General features: G+C 41.1%; 1 protein-coding gene across 2 annotated transcripts in view; it reads left to right on the forward strand.

The window, feature by feature from the left end:
* The first annotated feature begins 7,615 nt into the window (after positions 1 to 7,615).
* Positions 7,616 to 14,079, forward strand: part of FAM110B (family with sequence similarity 110 member B) — a 153,142-nt gene continuing 146,678 nt past the window's right edge. Inside the window, exon 1 of one of the 2 annotated variants that reach the window (XM_010386785.2) lies at positions 7,616 to 7,913. The gene's annotated coding sequence lies outside the window, so the exon portion shown is untranslated. The remainder of the gene's footprint in view (positions 7,914 to 14,079) is intronic. The other variant, XM_030938180.1, reaches the window with a different exon arrangement.

Consider the following 14,079-nt stretch of genomic DNA (forward strand, 5'->3'; position numbering starts at 1 on the left):
CATACTCTGATTTAGCCTTCCTATATTGTCACCAGAGAGTTCAGAAGAAGCTTTTGGATTGGGTGGAATGATGAGGTTGGTAGTAGAATTGCTCTTTCCCCTACCCCATTCTGTCTTTTCCTGACCTCTCTCTCTCTATTAATTCCTCCACCCCATTCCTCTTCTATGAAAAACTAACTGGGAATTTGCAAAAGTAGATTTTCTAAAAGGATATCTACTTAAAAGTCTTGGCTGCTGGTGGTCAAACTAGCAGAAAATTCAGGAAATGTGTAATTTGTAAATATGTAAAAATGATTTGGAGTCTTTAAAGTACTGCAGAGAAGATTGATTTTTACTTCTTTGGGGAATGGAAGAGTAGCCATAGAAGTGGTAATAAATAATAGACTTGACTGGTTGTTTGATGACCTGTTTAACTGGAAAAACTATTGTACTACATGCAGGTAAGATGTGAATAACGAGATGGGTGAGGGAAACAGTGAAAATAAGAGATTTGGTGACAGAATGAATGAGAGAGGATGAGTGGGTGAATAAACTAAAATTCACATCTACACCAAAAGCACTCTGATATTTTGTGAAAATTTTCCTATAGTTTTCAGGTGATTTCTACAAATGTCAGAAATACCATTGCTCATCCATTAGACTGATACAGACAACTGAAAAATAGAATGCCTACATGAAATTCTGACTATATCTTTACTAAACATTTAGAAATCATAACATACATGTTGAAAAAAAGTTCAGGAAAAAATACACGTTGAATTCTTAGAGTTACACGTCTGTGTACCTACTTTAAAATCATTTTAAAAGAGGAAAATAGTTATGATGTGGCTACCATCAGTAGCCCAGAAACCTAATATTTCCTACTTGTCCTTCTCTTCTTGTTTTCTCTTCCTTGCTATCTGTTTTGTTCACTAGCATCTTTGCTATATAATGGTAGAAAGGAGAAAAAAGTCATTTTTTGGCTATTAATGAACTGGCTTAATATTTGATTAGAAAGAGGTTTGAATGAAATGAGAGATTTCAGTAATTCACGCCACCCTTGATTTTTGATTGCAGGGAAAATGAGAATTGGTGAGCTCTATACCAAATAGATAGATTATATTTTTATTAAGTAAGCACTCTAATGTTCTAAATTTATCTTACCACAAATAGCTTAAAAAGAATCCACATATTTAGTGCCTTATTTCATACTGTAAAAATATGAAAGGTGCGTAGATTAACCTATTATTCCACATACAACACAAGCATAATTCTGACATCATAATCCTTTTAGAATATTTGTAAATCTGAAAGTAGGTGAAGGTATCATGTCAAAAAAAAAAAAAGAGCTCATATATTTATTTCATACAAGTGGACACAGCATCTCAGTTCTCAAGCATGGATCAGTTTTATAGCTGGAAAGAACCTAAACAGTTTCAACCTCCCCCCCCCCCCCCCGCATAATTATTTGGTTATTCGTAATATTTGGCAATCCAGAGTTCTTCAGGCAATTTTTCATTCTGTTCAATGTCAGTAACAGAGACAAAAATTAACTCGGTTCAGTCCAATTAAATAGACAGCATCTGTGTATCCTCCATGGTCTCAGTTTCTGGGGAGCAGTCCTTATTTTTTCTTGTTATTGATCAGGTGCCTTCACTGGGTCCAACAGCTGGGTGCCTGGGACATCATCTCCTTTATCTGTGCTCTTGCGGTAGCAGTTTCCTGCTCCTGCCAAAATCTAAGTCAACTCACTTTCTGTTGTTTGTCTTTTCAGCTTCTCTAGGACCTTTGCAGGTAGTTCCCTGTATTAAATTCTCTGTTTCCAACTGAACCCTGACTGATGCATTTGGGGATAATAATAAGTTTGGTTATTGACAGGTGATAGCAATGAACACTGGGGGGTCCTAGGAAATACCCAGGTGGAGCTGGGTACAGTATTTCTTGTGTGTTTATCTGCTTTTAATTTTCAATCCAGTTTAGACATACAATACAATACAATACAATACAATACAATACAATACAATACAATAATGTCCCAGCAATGTCAAATTGCTCTAAAAGCTTACAAACACAGGCTTGGTGCCCTTTCTCCTCCCTCCCTCCCTCCCTCCATTCCTTCCTTCCTTCCTTGAGTCTCTCTCCGTCACCCAGGCTGGAGTGCACTGGTGCAATCTCAGCTCACTACAGCCTCCGCCTCCCTTGACTTCAAACAATTTTTCTGCCTCAACCTCCGAAGTAACTGAGATCACAGGTGCACACCACCATGCCTGGCTAATTTTTGCATTTTTAGTAGATGCGGTGTTTCACCATGTTAGCCAGGCTGCTCTCAAACTCCTGACCTCAGGTGATCCACCTGCCTTGGCCTCCCAAAGTGCTGGGATTATAGACGTGAGTCACCATGCCCAGTATTGGCTTTCACTTTCTAAATTCATCTTGTACTAGAGGAGCCACACACAATTCATGGACCACTGCTGCTGGTGCACACACAGCTCTTTGAGTAGCGCTAGCCTAGTAGAGAGCTAGAAAAGAAAACTGCTCTACAGATTAGAAAAAGATGTGGAAGTCAAACATAAGATTCTGGAGTCACTGGCAAGTCAGTAGTAGTTGAAAACATGGAATTGGAAAACCAAAAAACCAATAAGAAGAGGAAATGGAGAGACAGAAGCAGGCTAAGGGCAGAGGGTCAACAAACACCACACTTTGGCCAATGGCAAGTAGGTACTCTGCAGAAACAAGGACTAAAGGTGAGAACTGAGATGACATAGGGAGAAGAGAAGCACAGCTGCCCAGCATGGCATTCCAGTGCCTTGCAGGTGGTCTGCTGGCCTTGCATGCCTCACAGAGCCACTCAGTTCAGTACGTCCTGCTGATTAAGGCTGGCACAGAAACATATTACCTGTTTTAGAAAGAATTTCATCAAAACAGTTAACTTAAAAGCATTGCAGTAATTTACTTGGAAAATTCACTCATGAAGAACACTGCCTTAATTGATGATGATACAGATAAATCTGAGCAGCATCCGAATCATTGGATAGAATTTTCTACGGTGATGGAGCACTTATCTGCGTAGCCCAACAGGGCAGCCATCAGCTACCTGTGGCTACAGAGCACTTGAAAAGTAGCCAGTGTAGCTGAGAAACTTGCTCACATTTACAATACAAAGTTTTTAATTCAATGAATTTAATTTAAATGTAATGAGGCCGAATGTGGTTGCTCACTCCTGTAATCCCAGCAGTTTGGGAGGCCAAGGGAGATGGATCGCCTAGTTTGAAACCAGCCTGGACAACATAGTGAAACCTCGTCTCTACTAAAAGTAAAAAAAAAAACTTTGCTGAGCGTGGTGACACATGCCTGTAATCCCAGCTACTTGGGAGGCTAAGGCAGGAGAATCTCTGGAACCCAGAAGGTGGAGGTTGCAGTGAGGTGAGATCGTGCCATTGCACTCCAGCCTGGGCGACAAGAGCGAAACTCCATCTTAAATATATATATATATATGTATATATATAATTAATTGATTCAATTTAATGAACATAAATTCCACAAAATTTTAATTCATTTAAATTTCAATAGCCTCACGTGACTACTGACTCTCTTACTGCATAGGTAATATGTGAGATTCATTGGCAAGTTTGGCTTATAGTAAAGATATATAGGCTTTGGGGTCACATGGACCAGTCTTTAAGTCCTCTAATCACTAACTCTGTGATCTTGGATTTGTCTCTTTGCCGGGCATGAACTTCTTGGTTCATAAAAGGAGAATCAATAATATTTATGTTTAGGGCCATTGTGACCACTGAAAATGAAACACGTAAACTGCTAGAGCAGAGTTTCAGTAAATGGTAGTTATTAGTATTAAATGATGGAGGTCAGTATTCAAGAACATACTTTGATTGTTTTGATCTTCTGGTCGCCAGCCTGAACATGCACTATGCTGAGAAACAAGCAGCATGAGGGAACCCCTGGGGGCTGTTGCCCAGGATGGAATGGAGTGGCCTCTTAGTCCAGCAACTGACAATGCTTTTCTATTTAGTGGCTCTCTCATCTCAGCCTTGCTGTGAGCTGCCTTTTTTCAGTGTGATTTCTTCTAGCAAATCCTCCAGCTCCTCATAAGGTGCATTCCTCGCTGCTTTTTTCTATTTCCTCAGAAGAACTATGGTTGTTAAGGGGAAAAGACAAATTGAGCTTGTTCAATCAATAACTTTAATTTTACATACAATTCTAAGTCAATGGAGTCTGATCTGAGGGCTGAGGGTTTCTCAAGTCTTTTTCTGTGGAATTAAGAGCACAGATTCACCTTTACCTTAGACTTTATTTACCTTAGCCCTGCCAGATCGCTACAATCTCTTGGGCAGATCTTTAAAAAAAACAACACAGGCCTATCCCTAGATTGCTACAATCTCTTGGGCAGATCTTTTGAAAAAACAACACAGGCGTATCTGTTCTCCCTTAACCTAGAGACCTGGCATTAGTTGGGAGTACTGCAGGTGATTCTGTTTCGTGGTCTGAAAACCGCTGATGTATGCCAGGATTTCAGGGGGATCTCTGGACAGACAGGGTGGTCTGAATGACCCTGGGTCAATTGAGGGACTGCTGTACCACTCTTGGGCAAGAAAATGGGTACGGGCATCCCACTGATCCAATACAGGCATGCTGGATATTTGATTGAAATTTTCCCTGGCATAGCCAATCATTGGAACAAGTGCCACTTGGAGCTGGGACTGGATTCCAGAACTCTTATTTTATTTTATTTTTTTACTTTTCCTCCGAAGCTGCTTTGGTCGTCTTGTTTTCAGAGATGGTTTACTTCCTTGTGCTCTCCTTTTGTGAGGCTTGCATCTGTTTATAATATATTATTATTCAGCTTACGGGCTTTTTTTTTTTTTTGCTTACGGGCTTTTATACATTTGAAGTTTCACTAGTTGTTGACATAACTTAGGTACCTACCCATCTGGAGAAAGACTAGTGAAAACTCTGAGCTCATGTCTTTTCATGCTCTCATTTTCCTGTAGGAAATCATTTTGGCAGTCAGAGGATTACGGCTAATAACTGCATGTCCCTAGGCTCCCTGCCTTGCTAGGAATAGTCCCACTGTCCAGAGTCACCTGTGAGTAATGGTTAAATTGCATACTGATTCGTGCATGGATGCTTGTTTGGGTACTAGTCAAATATTGTTACATACTTTTGGAGACAGAAATCTCTGTGAAACAAAAGAATTCCAAGCCTAGGATAATGGCCCATTTCTGAAGAATAAACAACACAATAAAATTCCAGTACAAACAACTAATTTCAACATTCTCTGAAAATCTGTAGCAGTCCTTAACATTTTCAGTCCCCAAAACAAGAAAACTATGTCCTAAATCAGCAAACATTAGGGATTATGAGAGCAGTTTTATTGGCATAATTGATAAGACAATATTTACTGAAATATTCCAGCATAGATGTTGTATTGTGTTCTCTCTGGCTCTTTGACCACATCTTTCATTGGTTTTTTGTTTTGGTGAGGACAGTTTGGGGCTATTAAATCTACACTGGGTGATAGTAAAACCCTAAATGAGAACCTTAATAATAAGAGTTAGGGCTTCCTACTAAGTGAACTCCTTGGCATATACTTTATTATCAAGAAGTAGTTTAGGCAATAGAAAATCTAAAACTTGGCCAGCTCACGTCTGTAATCCCAGCACTTTGGGCTGCTGAGGCCCGTGGATCACCTGAGGTCAGGAGTTCCAGGCTAGCCTGGCCAACATGGCGAAACCCCATCTCTATTAAAAATACAAAAATTAGTTGGGCGTGGTGACCCGTGCCTGTAATCTCAGCTACTTGGGAAGCTGAGGCAGGAGAATTGCTGAACCCAGGAGGTGGAGGTTGCAGTGAGTGGAGATCGTGCCACTGCACTCCAGCCTGGGCAACAGAGTGAGACTCTGTCATCAGAAAAAAAAAAAAAAAAGAAGCTAAAACTCATTGGTTACATTCCTGATTTTCAAAGCATGGATCATAGGGGCATCTTTTATGACTTTATAAGTGAGACTTCTGGAAAGAAACTTAACTCAAAATGGCATAAGCAAGAAAGACAATTTATTGGTGCATTACTTCAGAAGTTCAGGATTTGACTGGTTTTAGAGGTGGCTGTCTTCAGATCGTCATTGGTGTCATCAGGGCTCTTTTCTGTCTCCATTGCTCAGTTTGGCTTTTTTCTGGTTTTGTTTTAATTCTCTAGTAAGTTGACTCCAGCTGCCTCACGTGTATATGATATGGTCTCAGGAGCTGCCCTGTCAGTCAGGGAAAGGACCCTCCTCCTGTGTTCCCAGAGGATATTCTAATTGGCTGTCCTGGGTCATATCCCTCACAATGTCAGGAAGGTCTGTGGGCTAGTCACACCCAGTGGGAGGGGGAAATTCGTAAAAGGAAGGGATTGGGGCAAAGAAGTGGGGGAAAAAAAAAGTATACCTGAGAGGGAGAGAAGTTGGTTCCATTTGCTATGGGAATGATGAAAAATAATTTCTTTCTACTGTTATGTGACTTTTGGAGTTAATGGAGACCACAGCGTAATCTGTGATCACAAGGAATGTATTAGTATGCCAAAGGAAAGTTCCATTTAAATCCCAGTATCATGTCTCTTTGTTAAAATGGTAGTCTTTTAAATAGAAAAAAAAATTATTATAAAGTCTGAGTTTTATTCAGTTGGCAACTTCTTAACTATTATGAAACAATAGATTCATTGAATTGAAGCACAATTTAAATATAAAACGATCTTTCTGAGAAAATGCGATGAGTGAAATTGTATTTTCAATGTACTAGAGATTAAAAAGAAATCCTTGAATCCTTGCTAAATATTTTCTAGAAGAAACAATTATTTTGTGAGTCCGTATTCCATTCAAATTCATTTTGATAAAGATAGATTTTATCTTTTAGACTTCCCAATAGCAAAATTAAATTACAATGCTTTTAGTTTTCCTAAAACAACCCCTCTCATGAAACAACCAAGTTATTAAGCAAATCTAAGCAGAAAGCATTCTTAAATAATATATTAGGCGATTTATAATGATGCACCCCAAAACGTTTCATTTTAAAACCTCAGCTGGCCCACATTTCAGAGGTAAGTACATCATGCTTGATATTTTTCGTTATTTTTTACTATTTTCTCCAAACTTTTTTTTGAAGTCTTAAAAATGCCTTCAGAAATTAAGCTAGACCGCTCCATCGGAGTATATGAAAGTTAGTAAACAGAAAATGTCAAGCACCAAGACGTCTGGGTGGCTTGACTACTAAGTGGGGTTATCTTATTCAGGACACAGGCTCTAAGTCTACAGAGCTGAGCTATCTGCACTGGGGTGGCAGTCCGAGATCCAGCGGTATCACCGGGTGGGAGCAGGGTGGGGGTGCTTGCTTGCGGATATAGGTGGGGGTGGGGGAGGGGGAGGAAATGGGGGCGCCGACCGAGTGCAGGGGTGGGTCAGGGGTGGGGTGGACATCAGTAGCCGGTAGAGATGTTGGGAGAGAGGCAGGGCTTGGAGCGGAGGTGCGAGAGGGGTGGGGACCCGGAAGGTGGGGTGGGGGCGGGCTGGAGGAGGGGCGGGGTGCACGAGGGGCGTGTCCACTGGCTCAGGGACACGCGCTCTCGGCCACAGCAACTGGCTCCAAGTTCCCTCCCTCGCTCTCCGGCGAAGCCTGCCTGAGCCCTCCCACTCGGTGCAGACCGAACCATCGCGGCTGCAGCCAGCCGGGCCCTCCGCGGCCGCGCGTCCTGGGCCCGTTCCGCCAGCCCCGTCTGCTCTCTACCAGCGGCCCCGCGACGGTGACCGTGAGGACTCGACGGCCCCTACAGCCCGCTCTCGGCCCTCTATCCCTCGCGGGCCCCTACTCTCCCTCCTCGCAGTCCCCGGGAGCCTGGCGCCCGGCTCGGGCCGCACCGCCAGGGACTGGGGTGCGCGGCCCAGGTAAGACTGGGCCGTGGGGGCCGGGAGAGAGACTGCTGGGCTGGGGTTGAGATTCGGGTTCAGTGGTCGCGCCGCGCCCCTACTGCGGACAATGCGAGAGCTGCGCGCGGCCGGGCGGCGCGGAGCTAAGCCGGCTTTGAGCCTGCAGCTTCCCCGCCCGGCCCGGGTCTCCATTCAGCCCGGCCTCACTGGCCCAGGCGGACCCCGGCCGGCTTTCTGGGCCGCCCGGGGAGGCGCAGCGCCGCTGCCTACCCCGCGCCCCCTCTGCGCTCGGCTTGGCTGCAAGTCCCGGGCTCGGCTAGGAGGCCGGGCGCGGGGCCGGGGCTGGAGCCGGGGTTGGAGCCAGGGCTGGGGGAAACTGGCCGTGCTGCGGAGCGGAGGTGGGCTCCGAAAGCGCGTCTGCCGGTTGCTGCTGGAGGAGTGAGACTACGAGGGATGGGGACTCCTCTCGGCCACCGCTCCTTGAATGGTCTCTAATCTCAGTGTTAAATACTTCGAGAATATCATTACCACCTAATCCTTGTCTGGGAATTACTGCTACAAATGTAGATTCTGAGGTTCCGAAAGTTTGTTTTTGGTTACCCCCTCCAGCTCCTCCCGTGGCCTCAATTGTCTCTATTTTCTTTGAAAGCATACAGATTTGAAATAGAATTAAATTCTCCTTGGCTCACTCGTGCCTCCATCACCCAGCGGAGCTCATAACTTGGCAACAAAGCCCATGCAGGCTGTGGGAAGCCGCGATGCCTGCTGCCCAGCCTGGTGCCCTCCTATTGTTTAGAGCTGGAGCTGTACAGTGTACATGGCAGTGACAGGTCTCCCCTAAGCTGGCTCTTGGGGAAGGGGGAGATAACTTTGCAATGTGCTTAAATTACTTTGGAAAGTGGAAAGAAAACACCTGGTGCCCGGCTTTTTAACCCTTTCAAGTTGTTATTTAGATTTATTGACACACACACACACACACATACACACACACACACACGCACACGCGCGCGCAGGCTTTCTTTCCTGCCTAAAAAATAGGCAAACTTTGGGTTCTTCCTCGCAGCCAACTTATCTCCTCTGCAAAACCTGGCACACATCTGTGACAATACTGCACTTCTGGCGTAACTGGTCTATTTCTCAAAAGGGAATATGATAGTAAAATAAGCATTTTTGCAGTATGAATAGTAGGACTTCCATTTTCTTCGTTTCCTTTGTTGGTGGAGAAGGTATTTATTTAGTATTTCCCCCACCCCCCCCCAATTTACACGTAGTCATTTGTGGGAAGACACTTGTATTAATTTCTTGTGCTCATTTTTGTGACATCACAACCCCTGGTCATTCAGGTAAGCTATTTATTAAGCATAGTTATTCTAGAATAAGAGTGAGTTAATGGTAAACTAGAATCCTTCACTGGTAACATCCCATTGGTTTACCCTACGGTATTGAATCTGTAGTATTACTCTAGATTGTACACTGTAAAGTCACTAATTGAACAGAGAGGTGGTTGGTGCCTTGTCAGCCTGACATAAAGTGCTTAGAACAGTGCCTTGCATATAATTCTAGGTGTCAGCTAGTATTACTTTTATTTTTTCTTATCAAGCTATGTGTTTTTTTCTGGTTGGAAAATGGCTGTTTTGATTTTTAAAATTCTGATCTGTTAAATCGTGATCTATTTTAAGTCTGTGGTTTTAATTTTAGATTCGGGCTGAGGTTGGGTTGTTATTTTGCCTGTGACTGACAGGCTCCTCTGTGTATCCTTATGCATGGTAAAGGGTTGATTTAATTCATCTTACATAGTGGATCTCTAAGGGCAAGACCACAGTCTTGAACGCAGTCATGCCCTGGTGCCTTTCATAAGGAGACCTGGTTGTCCTTAAGAGCCTAATTGTTTAAAGAGAGGCCTCGACATTAGGGAAGACCTGGGTTCTGAACTCCATCCCTTACCTCCCCTGCATTCCCTTGTTCTCTAGGTTTAGAATCCTACTTCCAATTCCCAGTGGAAAGAACCATTGGTACAGCAGAGTTAAGTAACTCTCACAGTGTTAAAAGATGATAAAAGATAAATATGTCTACTGTATATACATCAAGCAGAGCATTTAATTCTTATTCATGCTTTAAACTTTAGAGCAGGATTCATAGCCTAACAAGCTAAGAAAACTCACTTATTTAAAACTACGTATTTGCCATGTGTTAGTAACCAAAGATTGTGTTTGCTGTTTAGATATTTTAAATGATTGCCAGGAGTTTACTCTCATTTCATGTTCTCCTTTCCCCTTTAACTTTGAAGTGACTTTTTAAAAATTATTATTCCTAAATAACTTACTTAGCTAAGCGAAGGGATGGTATTAACTCTTAGGGCACTGCAGAAGCAAAACTGCTGTAGGCACAGTGGCTTGGCAGTAGATGGTGCTGTGGACAAGGCTGGTGGAGGAGGCACATGTATGGTCTAGTAGAATCCCAGGGATTAATTTAGCAATCCCATTGTTGGCTCCCCCCAAAACATACTCTTACCAACTAGACACTGTCCAACAATCTTTTTGGGAATGCAGTTTGTTTTTAAATTTGTACTTTATATGTTCAACGTTTGTAGACTATTGACCATTTTTCTCTCTGAAAGCGATCGCATTTTAGGTGCTAGACAAACATTACTTGTAAAAATATTATTAGGCAACTGTTCACCTTATTTTCCCATAGTAGAGTCAGATTGATCAGCCGAGCCTAGAGTATCTCCAACTAATCTGAACTTTTTTCATGATTAACTTTTTAGGAGAGAGAAACAAATGATCAGAAACCTACTTGCATCTTGAATTTAAGAAAACAATTTCTTAGGGCCAATTCTCATTTACTTTGATTTGCGTCATTCTTCTGCTTCCTGGTGTGATGCAGTGAGAATTGATATTCAGGATGAAGACTGAAGTGTTGCAAAGTCATGACTCATCCAAGAAAAATACATCCATTTTATTCAGTACAGACACCAAGCCTAGAAATCTAGTACACTCAGAAAAAGGATTTTCTGGTTCATAATAACAGTTATCTCTAAGGGCTGGCTCTGGGACCAGCAAAGTCCTCGATGGTTGATGTTAGGTGTGTTCTCTCCTCTAAGAGAGAGTAGGTGCTGTTATCCCTTTTCTATCATACAAGTGAAGGGAAGTGACTTGTCTGAGTCACATAGCTAATATGTGGCAAGGTGTGTGTGTCTCCAGACCCCGTGAACCTTTCTGTCATACCAGGAGGGGTAACTTCTGCCTTGTACATTCTGTTGCTGGAGGTGTTTGTGTTCCATACTTACTTTTCAGGTTTGATGTCAACAAATCTCTTCTCTAGAACTCATTGACATACTTTGAATTTTGTGGTTAGCATTTGATTATCAAAGAGTCTAAAATGAGAAAAGGTACACCACTTTTAGTTTTCAGGGGAAACCTTTTAAGATTTCACAATACCTTGTTAAAGATCGCTTGTTTTAGGAAGGTTGAAGAGAGAGATGGCACATTTAACTTCTTTGAACTATGTAGACTCTGATAAAAATGTCTTAGATTTAGAAGTAATAAAGAATGTTGGGTCTGTTTTTGACTTTGTTGCTCAGGTGATCTGGGAGTACCACAGCTCTCCATATGCCCAGTGACTTTCTTTCCCTTGGGTTAAAGAAAGTGTATTCATTTTGATCACTTAAGTACATCAGAGGGGATTATGATTTTGGAAACATTGAATCAAATCCTCATTCTGTATATTCATTTATTTTATTTTAGACTTTAGGCAGAGCCTAATCTGATTTTTTTAATGGTGATTTTTTTTTTGTACTGAAAACATTATAGAAATACAAAATGTAATATTTGGGAATTGTTCAAAAGAAAACACATATTATACCCAAAATGTTTATCAAGGAAGCTAAATGTAGCATTAACACTAGACTTTGAAAGGATAAGTTATGGGATGATTTGTATGAAAAATGTTGGGGAATAATTGTAGGAAACTTAGTTTTTCATTTTTTGTGAATGTTAACATCCATACGATTACAGATAATAAAGATATAAGACTTCTCCACTGTTGCAGAATTTCTTTTTCATCCTGTTTTAAAACAACCTTAGTTTGTTTCTGAATGATCCTTTTGTAATATAAAATTAATTTACTTAAATCATGCCTATGTCATTTTGACATCTGAAATTTCCTTACACTTATGGGAAGAAGGGATTGAGTGAGATTTTTATGTTTTTCACATTTTACAGTTTGTCTCATGAGGAAACTCCCATAAGAACTGGCATTCAAAGACATAAGCCTTGTTTTGTTGTTGTTGTTGTTGTTTTAAAGGAAATTTTAGTAGGTGAAGCAAGTTACTTTCTTTGCTCAGTATGTTTGGTGATAAAAATAGTGAACATGTGGATGATTAAACAGTTTTAAACTGGCATTAAACCTGTGACTTTAAAATTATAAACACTTTAGAGAGAAGTTCAAAAATGAATACCTAAGCAAAAGGAAACAGTATGTCATTTGGTAGACAGGTTTCTGGAAGAATTAGAAGAATTCTGTGGTATGTTTTATACATCAGGGCAAGATCAATGGGTTTTGAAATTGTCCAGTTCCAGATAAGGCTTTTAAAAATACAATTCACAGGCATATGGGAAATTTTTGAGTGGTTGTGTTGTAATGCAAAACATTTTTTTTTTCCCTCACAGCCCCATTAGAAGTTTATTTCATCTTTTTAATTTTATTTTTTGGGAGGAATCACATATAGGCTTCAAAACGATCATTCTCACCAGTGATTTTTTTTTTTTTTGGTCCCATTAACTGGAACTTAATATAAATAAAAAATAAGTAATTATGCAAAAGAACGTAGTTTACTAAGTTCCTCTACTATGATGATTATATTAAACACATATTGATAGAGGACTTATTGTGTGCCAGGTACTTTGAATAAACACCAGTCAGGAAAGACAAGGTTCCTTCCTCTTTGAGGCTTTATTGTATAAAGTGGGAATATAGATAATAAATTAAGTGAATAAATGAAAAGTGAATTTAAGGCAGTAATAAGTGCAGTCAAGAATGGGGGCCACTTTTCCATCTGGGTTTGGTGGTCTGGGAGGGCTTCACTGAGGACTTTAGAGCTGACTTCAGTGAAAAGAAGGCAACCTTTGCAAGGTCTCTGGGCATTGAGGATGGCCCATGCAAAGGCCCTGAGACAGGCAGAACCTGCCCTTGTGAGGAACAAGAGATAGCAGTGAAGGAACTAGGTCAGCAGGGCCTTATGGACCACAGGGGAGTTGGGGTTGGAGTGGAGTGTTTCCATTTAGTTTGAGTATAGTGGAAGCTGCCAGATGGATGATGGATGGTAGATGATTCTCTCAGTTTCTGCTAAGTTCTTTTATGTTACTTGTGATAGCACATCTCATTGTAAGGGCTTTTGTTAGTACACTGATTTTGGTGCTGTTTGTATTTTTCAATAGGAAATCATACTCATTTTATAAGTAAGAATATTTGTGTTTTCTTCTTCAGGCTTTTAATCTTGCGCAGTTTTTGCTTGTTGACTACAGTCCTTGGGTGAAGTTTAATGAATAAAATGCAAAGACTTATCTTCAAAGACTTTTGTAGACACTCCACATTTATGGATGTGTATATATATTTAGTCACACACATGCCCAAACATGTTAGTCAGTTTACTTTCTCTGGCTACCATGGGGGCCACCGTTTCTACTCTTGGCCAAAAAGAGACAGTTGGAAATTGGGCATTCAGCAATTTTGGAAAGTACCAATGAATCCTGATTACCCTTGTGTGTTTTTACCACATAGTTAAAACAAGGTGAATTGGGAGGTTCATTGTATAGTGAGTTGGGGATTTGAAAAAAATTCCTTTAATCTATCCCTAGTCAGTGTCCTTTCAAATGATCATTAATTGGAATGTTGTGATTTTAAAATCAGATTTTTTTCCCCCAATAAATTTTGTTCTTGTTTAGTGACCATGACAGAAGAAGAGAAATCATTGTGTGGGTTGTTAATATGACTAGTCATGGGTGCTCTTCACAGCTTCTGTTGGCTTTGTTCCAACCTGCAACATGCACTGGCTGTGTAACCATAAACCGTTTTATAACGTTTTAGTAAAGTGGCCACAATTTTTGCGAGGATAGACTGCCTGCCTAGTAACTTAGTTCTTTAATTTAATGAAGATTTTTTTTTTTTCTAGTTCTTCTTAGTG

The sequence above is a fragment of the Rhinopithecus roxellana genome, chromosome 9 (assembly GCF_007565055.1).
Source record: "Rhinopithecus roxellana isolate Shanxi Qingling chromosome 9, ASM756505v1, whole genome shotgun sequence".
NCBI lineage: Eukaryota > Metazoa > Chordata > Mammalia > Primates > Cercopithecidae > Rhinopithecus > Rhinopithecus roxellana.